At 29.2% G+C, this 9,314-nt stretch overlaps 1 non-coding gene and 1 pseudogene across 1 annotated transcript; both read left to right on the forward strand.

Annotated features, from left to right (window-relative positions):
* The first annotated feature begins 6,478 nt into the window (after window positions 1–6,478).
* On the forward strand, window positions 6,479–6,550 carry TRNAP-UGG. The gene has a single exon. It is a non-coding gene; the product is annotated as a tRNA-Pro (tRNA).
* An 876-nt stretch (window positions 6,551–7,426) lies between these two features.
* LOC124928980 lies at window positions 7,427–8,537 on the forward strand (annotated as a pseudogene).
* Window positions 8,538–9,314: the final 777 nt, after the last annotated feature.

Below are 9,314 nucleotides of genomic sequence, written 5' to 3' on the forward strand. Positions count from 1 at the left end.
CAATTTCCCAAACAGTTCAAACCCCAGTCGGTACCTTTAATATTAATCCATCCACCCACCTCCAACTTCTTCTTAAACCCCCCATTTATTTTATTGGCTCACTTTCAAATAATCTTCATGTATAATTAATAATAATAAGTATTGTTTTTTTTTTAATTAGAAATTGTATACAAATTAAGTAATCCTGATTTTAAGTGATTAAATTGATAGATGCAATAATTCAATGACAATAACAATAATAATAATATCTGGATTGCAATTTTCAACGAAAATCAGTGAGTGTGTATAAACTGGACTAACAGATCGATTTGAGAACCATATATGCATTAATTTATTTTCAACATATTATTTTCTTCATATTTAACAGTAAAATATCCGTACTGCACAAAAAGACATAAAACAAATACACTACATGTTTGAAATTGGAGTAGCTAGCTAGTACTATATATATATATATATATAAAAGAAACCAGCTCATTCCTAATGAAATTCCACCTAACTAGAAATGAAATGACAATTCAAATTATAATTAAAATATTATAAAAGGAAAATATATAGTTAATTTGAAAATGTAATTAATTAATTATATATTCAGTCCCCATGCCAGTTGAAGCAAGCACACGTACGTACTTCGTCCTGGGCACGTGTGAGGACGGGTCAAAAGATACTGATCAGAGTCTGTACAGTTGTATTCTAAAGATTGAATGAATGATGACTAATAAGCAGCAGCAAAGCAAAGCAAAGGAATGAAAGATTCATGATTATTATTAATTATTGTTCTTTCATGATGATGATGATGATAATGATGATGATGATCAGACATGAGTTTAATTATAGCTAGCTAGCCACGTTAATCAATCATGCGGCGTCAGTAGTTTGGTTGCACGTCCATCGATCCTCCTCCGCGGTCAAAAGATGAAACACATGACACAGAGTGATCAGTTAATTAATGGAATTTATATATTTATTTTATATATAGTATAGTTGAGTTCAGTGGGAAATCATTTTAGTGGAGCCACGATCTCACTCACTCACTAGCTAGCTAGCTCACAGTCACAGTGGAACAAACGGTGGATATTATTATTATTATTATTATTTACAAATATTAAGACGATTTCATTTTAATTATTATTATTATACGATTTGCATGAAGACGTGTGTGACAGTGAGAGTTGGTGCTTAATTGCTTGGCGAGAATATATTTAAATAAATAAATATGAAAATGGAGCAAAACAAAGCAAAGGAAAGGAATGGTTCAGTTCAGTCTTTTCTTACTTTTTTTCATGTCAAAAAGAAAAGCATTAAGCCTTTGCAAGTTGGATGGGACAAGACCAAATTATTGTATATATATATTATTATTATCATATATAGGGGCCAACAAACATTTTAACATTTGATAATTAATTAGCTACAAGTTGTAAGAATTCTAACATATATATACAAGTTTTATTTTATTTTAATTCAATTTAAATTTACTTTAATGATCTTTTGGTTCGAGATGTTTGCCTTGGAATTAATTGGTGATGGGGAATATTTTCTTGTTTTTATCCAAATATAGAAATAAAATTGTTCTTGCTTTTTTTTTTATTCTTATACAAGTTGTTTGCTGTTTTTTTTTTTCTTTCTTTTTTTATTGTTAAAATCGATACTGCCTTGTGAGCATGTCATTAGTATTTAGTTGCACTTTGAGTAAATTATCATAAATATTGTCTAACTTATTTTTGTTTTGATTTAATTCTCACTTTACCTATAATCTATCTTCTAAGGTTGGTCATGTGAAGTATGAGTGTAAATACAAAGTTTCTAATTAGTAGACCTTGCAAACATGATAATCATGTTTTTATCTTTATTATGTAACTTATCTTGTCTCTGTCAGTCTTGGTGATTTATAATTTGTTTTCTTTGATCTTGATCACCATGTATAGATAGTTTTTTAATTCTTTATTTTGGGACATTGTTTTAGTGCCTAAATCCTCTAATTTCCTCTTTTAACTTTAAAACATGGTTAGTATTTGGATTTGATGACAAGTCAAGGGAACTTCTAAGCACAACAACAAATTATGCATTACTCTACAATATTAGGTAAATCGCATGATTTATTAAGAAATCAAATCAACCTGTGATAAGAACATCCACCTTATAAGGTAGAACTAAAGTAACGCAATGATCAGGAATTCATTTGTTCATAATAATAAAATAACCGATGATTAAATTATTATGAGCACGAATAAAATATTGCTAGAAAAAAAAAGAATTAACCTCTAACTATAAGTCTCTACTGCATTTAAATATTTTTTTAATTATTATTATATTTTTTTTAAATATATATAATAATATAGATAAGAGTTGTTTAATCCTAACGATACAAACACGAGTATGGTAACGACAATGAATCAATAATAATTCTTCCAAGTTCCAAGAATATATAACAATTAATATATATATATATATATATATATATATATATATATATATATATAATATATTTATATATATATATATATATAATTCTTTAAATAAATTAAACATAATATTGAAATGCTTCACTACCAAAAATAAAATTTATAAAAGAAGCTCATATTGTTTCTTTAACATTAGAGTTGCCTTGTTAAATAAACTGTTCAAATTAATCCGTATTTTTTTATTAATATTTTGTTTGCATTTAGAAAAAAAAAACATCTGATTAAGGAGTTACATAAATTGTCTAGATAATATATAATTTAAAACTTAACATAGTTAACAAAAAATTATTGAAAAAAATATTTTAGTTCATTTTTAAACTAGTTCAACCTAAGTTGTAAAAAAACCAAGCACCTGAATATTGAATTCAAAACTATAGTATATATATAATATATTTATTTATTTTTTAATTAAGTAGAACTAGCTCCAGTTTAAATTTTTATTATTAATCTACAATAAACAGGAAAGTAAACTATGGGAAAAAAACCTTTAATTCATAAATTTAATAAAAAAAATAATTATTATGAATGAAAAAAATAATTCAAATAATGTTCCCTCTTGTATATATATATATATATGATGATATATAAGTGGGGGGAGCTGGGAGTGCGTCTGCTAGCTGTGATTGGTGGGTGACATTCCATATATAGTGGGAAACAAAAGGCAGCACCCTGACACCATATAAGTTAAAAACATCATTTTTAAACTTCAAAATTCATTATTCACAATAGTAAAAAATAAAACATAAAAATAAAAATTCTCTAGTCCCACTCCCACCCATTTATATATCAAACAATACATTATCCAATGCATGTAACTTATCTTCTTTTGTGATCGACATGGGTTTATTAATTCCCAATTTCATAGGATAGCTGGCCTGAAATTTTAATCTATTTTTAAGTAAGACTCGAACATTTAGTCTTACCGCTTATCATGATATTCATCGATTAATTCTTTACAACATATTATGATTAGATTTAGATCTCAAAATTGAAAGTAACAAAGTTTGAAAATAAGTGTGGTCAGAAAAGATGGAGAATGAGAAATTAAAGGCAATGAAGGAATAAACTGAAGTGAAAGGGCTGAAAAGTTGGTTTTGTGGTTTGAATTAGGAGGACCAGCTAGCTAGCTCTATAATTCTATGAGCTATATATACATAGTGCTTTCATTTCATTTCATTCAAATTCTTTACATTATAAATAAATTTTCTAAATATATAGAGAACAAATCCCCCTTTTCTCAACACATGTGCCCACTTTGCCTTACATTCCATGACAATTCTTCCCACCATGCATGTGCTTATCATCCATGTCCATTGTCCCTTTCTAGCTTCTTCCTTCTCGAGAAAAGAGTTTGGAAGAGAAAAAGGAATTGCCATTTTAAAAAACATTGTCCTAGCTAGTTTGATTCAGCTTAGTCACAGTATATATACAATTAATATAGGTCTTTCAATCCCCAAATTAGGACAACCCTTCCACTTAATACACTTTTTATGTATCTATATATATATAACAAATAAGAGTATATACAAATTTGTAGTTTTGGTTGATAGAGTATTATTTCATAACAAAAAAGTAATGGATTTGAACTTTATCTTGTTCTAATTGATTATATACTTATATTTGTTTTCAATTAGCTAATTAATTGAGATACTAGGGAAACTCAATCCTTAAGCCCTTCTCTAATTTAAAGTCTTGTTCGGACAAAAGTTTTTCAAAAAAACTGGTTATTTAAAAAAAAAAGAATAATTCGTGACACTATTAGGCCAACTCAATCCTTAAATTGCATCATGGTTTGAATGAATAAACTCAATAAAATGGGTTTCTACAATTATGATGAATAAGGACTACATGTTTATATGTGAAATGAAATTAATTAGAAATAAGGTGAATAAGTTAAATGAAACAAAACCTGCACATAAACCTATGGAAGTATATATATATATATATATATATATATAAATGTGTGCATAAAGATAATATTGTTTCTCCTTGGATCTACTCAATAATAACTTTCAACGAATGCAATGATGGCTACTTCCCTAATTAAATTAACTTTATAAAAGGGTCCCCCATGCAATGCAAGCTAGCTAGAATTGGCATCAATTAACAATCCTTTTCATTTCATTCCATCAATTCCCAACCTATAAAGGCTTCGAGTACTTAATAAAAAATAAATAAATAAAAAGTGGTATCGAAATATGTAAAGGCTGAAGATGCTATCAAAAATATATGTTTTCATTTGGGTTTTATGTGTTGACAACTGATTGTCATGTTTTCAGACTCTTCTCTCTTACCGACAGACATACCATACCATACGTATAGCCTTGGCTAGCATTTAGCTAGCCACTCAAATCCTATTCCCTATATAGGGTAATACCGTACACTTTTTTTTCTTTTCAAATAAACTATAAAGCACTGTTTTTACGTTCATTTGAATTATTTAAATAACTAAAATCACTTAAACATCATTTTCTTTTTTCTCATCTATTATATTACTTTCATTGGATCTCCAATATTTTACTTACGCCAGTATTTTACTTACGACTTAAACTAGCAGACCCATTGGCATTGACTGGATCCAAAAGACTTTCAGTTTCGTGATCGTGTCCATGAGATTAGATGAATACACGGGAAGTCCAGAGACCTCAACTTTTGGCTCAAGCCTTTTTTCTTCGCGTTTATGCTCGAGGCCTGAAAGGAACCCCAAAGACACATATTACACCTATAGGCAGCTATAACTATCCAAGAAGACACTCAAAACTGGAAGAATAAAAATAACCACCCGGTGAACAGCTGAACGAATTTATCTCTTCGGCACTTTAACCGGATGCAAAAAGACTGAGCAAGTGAACTAGATAATAAGCTTTTAAATAAAATAATATAATTATAGGGATCAATGCGGTTAAAATCCCGAGCTGACTCTTAAAATCTTACGATTTTACGTTAGGTTAACGAGTCTGATTTTAAGTAAAACTCTTAAATAGTTAATCACTTACGATTTTAAATTTATTATAATTTTACGAGTTTATAAATAATTTTGATTTTACGATTTTATACGACTTTAAAAAATATATATATTTAAAAATTAAAAAATAAAGTTATTATTTATTTAAATTAATTAATGTAATTAATTTTGTAAGTATATTATTTTATCGTATTATTTATTTATTATTAATTTTTAATTAATTTTATATTAAAATGTATAGTTTCTTATAATTGAGTAAGTATAAAATCCTTAATTATATATAAATAATAATAATAATATATAACTATTATTTTTCAAATTAAACTTTTACGAATTCATATAAAATTTAGATTTTACGAATTTACAACGGGATAATAATTTTACGTAAACTCTCGATTTTGACCGACTTGATTGAGAACTATTTTTTTATATTTATTGTCCTATTTTTATAAATATTTTTTTTTTTGTTTATCCCATAACAATAATAATGCAACGGTCGGTAATACTCATATAATATTTTATAGCCGATATATTTTTTTTTTTATAAGATCGAAACTATGAGTCAAGTTTTTAATAAGAAAAGTACCCAATGTCATCAAGCCCAAAATATGGCTCAAATGGCTTTATTAAAGAGCCGACAATATATATGGGCTTTTCTTGGATCCCATTTCCACAACTGCCGACGGTTTTTAATTTTGGATAAATAATACTTTCATTTTTTTTTTTTTATTGAGACCATTTTCATTTATCAATTCTGTAATGTGAGTTCATAAACACTTCACTTTGAACCTAGATACTCAAAATTAGTAAATATTAAATTGTTTGAAAGAAAATAACTAGACAAGGTAAGTAGACTATTATAAAAAGTTGCAATACAAACAACGATATATTAAAAAAGAGAGGAAATATTTATTGACAAAATGTGCATTATTACTCAATATGGTCTTTGAGTTATATATGTGCGATTTTTAATTTTAAAAAAATATTTAATTAATGAATTATTTGTTAAATTTATATTATATATTTTTATCTGAAACTAGTTAACATAATAGGGCGTTTGGTCTAGTGGTATGATTCTCGCTTTGGGTGCGAGAGGTCCCGAGTTCGATTCTCGGAACGCCCCTTTTTAAGTTTTAAGATGTCCCGAGTTCGATTCTCGGAACGCCCCTTTTTAAGTTTTAATTGGTTAGTACTTGACCCACTGTTTTATTCTTTTGAAAAATATAAACTTAGCATAGGCATGATAAATTTTGCAAAGTTAACCTTTTGCCATGGGTAAAAGACAATTCTACCCTTAATTAAAAATTTGGGTTATTTCTATTTATTTTCCTCTCTCTCCTCCTTCCTTTTCAATTTCTCCTTGACCGACCTTTGGGTTTCCTTTCTCCCATTTCAGTTTCTCCCATTTCAGTTTCTCCCCCGACGATTTAAGCAAAGCAACGAAACGAGAAGCCGATAGATCAACTCCCTGAAGCAACACCCCGGAATGCCTTCATCATTTCAGGTGAGTTATGCTCATTTTTCTGTCGTTTTCCTTGCATGAATGCTGAAATGGAATAATAGTTTAGGGTTTTAGCGTTTTGGGGTGGATGAATGGTTTAAGGTTTAATATGCATCTGTCGTCTGCGAAAAATGCATCTGTCGCCTGCGAAAAATGCATCTGTCGCCTGCGAAAAATGCATCCGTCGCATGCGAAAAATGCATCCGTCGCCTGCGAAAAATGCATCCGTCGCCTGCGAAAAATGCATCCGTCGCCTGCGAAAAATGCATCTGTTGCCTGCGAAAATACATTTTTTGCCTGTCGGAGTTCACAACCTTCGCTGTGTGCGCGATTCTACTCGGAATCCTAGTTACTTTGATCATACACTTTTCTTTCTAACTTTTAGATTTAGAATCTCATTAAATTTTCTGAAATCTACTCATGAATAATACAACAAATCTAGTTATTAAGGGTTGAAGTTTCAAATCTGTAATGCAGGTTCTCAGCTATTAAGGAAAGATGCATCCAGCACAAATGGACTTATATTGCAACAACTTGTTGCTTGGTGATTACACTGTTGGTTTTACTAAATTAGTCTTGACACATATATTATGCTGGAGGGAACCAAAGGAACAAAATGCTATATTGGTTATCATTCTCATGACTCCTTTATATGTTGTTGTATCCTACACTGGTTTGTTACATTTTACATGGAGCAATTCTTATTTTATTTTTCTTAAATAAATCAAGGAATTCTATAAAACTTTGGTAAGTATAGTACCAAACATTTTTAAGGGTTTTGTAATTCTAATGGGAGATTATTCTGTTGTTGTTATAAATGCTGGTGATTGCTAAGTTTATGGCATTGATGTATAGCTATTTGGAACATATCCTTGAGAAAGAACATAGTTCCAGATGGGGTAAAAGGAAGAGAAATTCACCACTCGTTTCCAATGACTCTCTTTCAAGTGGGTAAAACTTGTTTTTTTGGGTGTAGTTTTTGAAGATTTTATTTCCTCTATTTCAAAGATGTGTTCTTTTTATACTGATTGCAGCCCCATATAGTTCGGTTGAATCACCAATTGCTAAAACTTCTAAAGTAGTGGACATGGCAGTTTGTATGTTCAATCTTGATGATAGTTCTTCAAAGAATGGTAATATATCCGAGTTGGATCAACTGGACATTCACTATTATCTTAAACGTTTCAGTCTCACTTGCTTTGTATTCTCTTGTGATCTTTTACCATGTGTTTGATAAAGAATTTAAACCATACAGCCCTCTAGCGAAATTCTTGTGCATCAAGGGAATTGTCTTCTTCTGTTTCTGGCAGGTAATATTTTAACATTTCGTTTGAATATGGATCCAAATCATTATATTTGTGAATCATTCAATCTATTGTGTACAAACAAAACAGGGGATTGTGCTTGAGATTCTAGCTGCCATGGGGTAATAAAATCTCATCATATTTGGATTGATGTGGAGCAAATTGATTAGGCGTATTAGAATGTGTTGGTGTGTCTGGAGATGGGTTTTTTCGTCATTATTCAGCAGTACACTTACAGTGTCGACCCCTACAGAATTGGTGTTGTATCATCTTCATCGTCAATCAAAGAGAAGAAAGTCAAGTAGCTTCATCTCGTTTGTATTCTGTCGTGGGAAGATGATGAATTATGTCAACTTTGTTCTATTTTTGTTAATTATGTAGTGGGATGTAACTTGTGTTTGTCTTGGATTTTATTAAGATCTTGAGATTTTTGTTAAAATAAATTATCAAATAAATAAAACATATATTATATCATTTGAGTAAGTTACCAAAAAATAGAGACATATTAAGTTTAATTTATGTTAAATGATAATTATATTAAAAAAAGTTCCTTTATGCCTTTTGTAGCGAGTATGAAGACAAAAGAAAGATCAATCATAAATCCAAAAGAAAAAAGAAAAAATATGCATCCAAATTCTTCTACTGTGTTCTACTCATGTCATATTGTTTCAATCATATTTTTCTTTTAAACAATTTTGACGAATTTGCTTAATACCTTTTACAATATCCCATTGTGAGAACAAAAACAAAAGGTGCTTGTCTTGTTTAACTAAGTAGTTTACTATCACAAAGACTCAGCTATCATCAAGCTAGTTTCCATCATAGATTAAAATCCAGATTTATCTGATTCCAAAGGAGAAGTGAGTCAACAAATAATGCAACAATTGTAGAATGACTGAACTTATGGAGTATTAGATGAATTGTGAACCTTTATGGAGCTAGTTCAACTGACAAGATTTCTCTAAGCAATGTATGTAGAAGAGACATAGATCCAATATACACACATATATATATGATTTTCAGTGATCAAATATTATTATTACCAAATGATAAGAAAGAAATAACAAATTTTAAGTATAAAT

The sequence above is a fragment of the Impatiens glandulifera genome, chromosome 3, assembly GCF_907164915.1.
Source record: "Impatiens glandulifera chromosome 3, dImpGla2.1, whole genome shotgun sequence".
Classification (NCBI taxonomy): domain Eukaryota; kingdom Viridiplantae; phylum Streptophyta; class Magnoliopsida; order Ericales; family Balsaminaceae; genus Impatiens; species Impatiens glandulifera.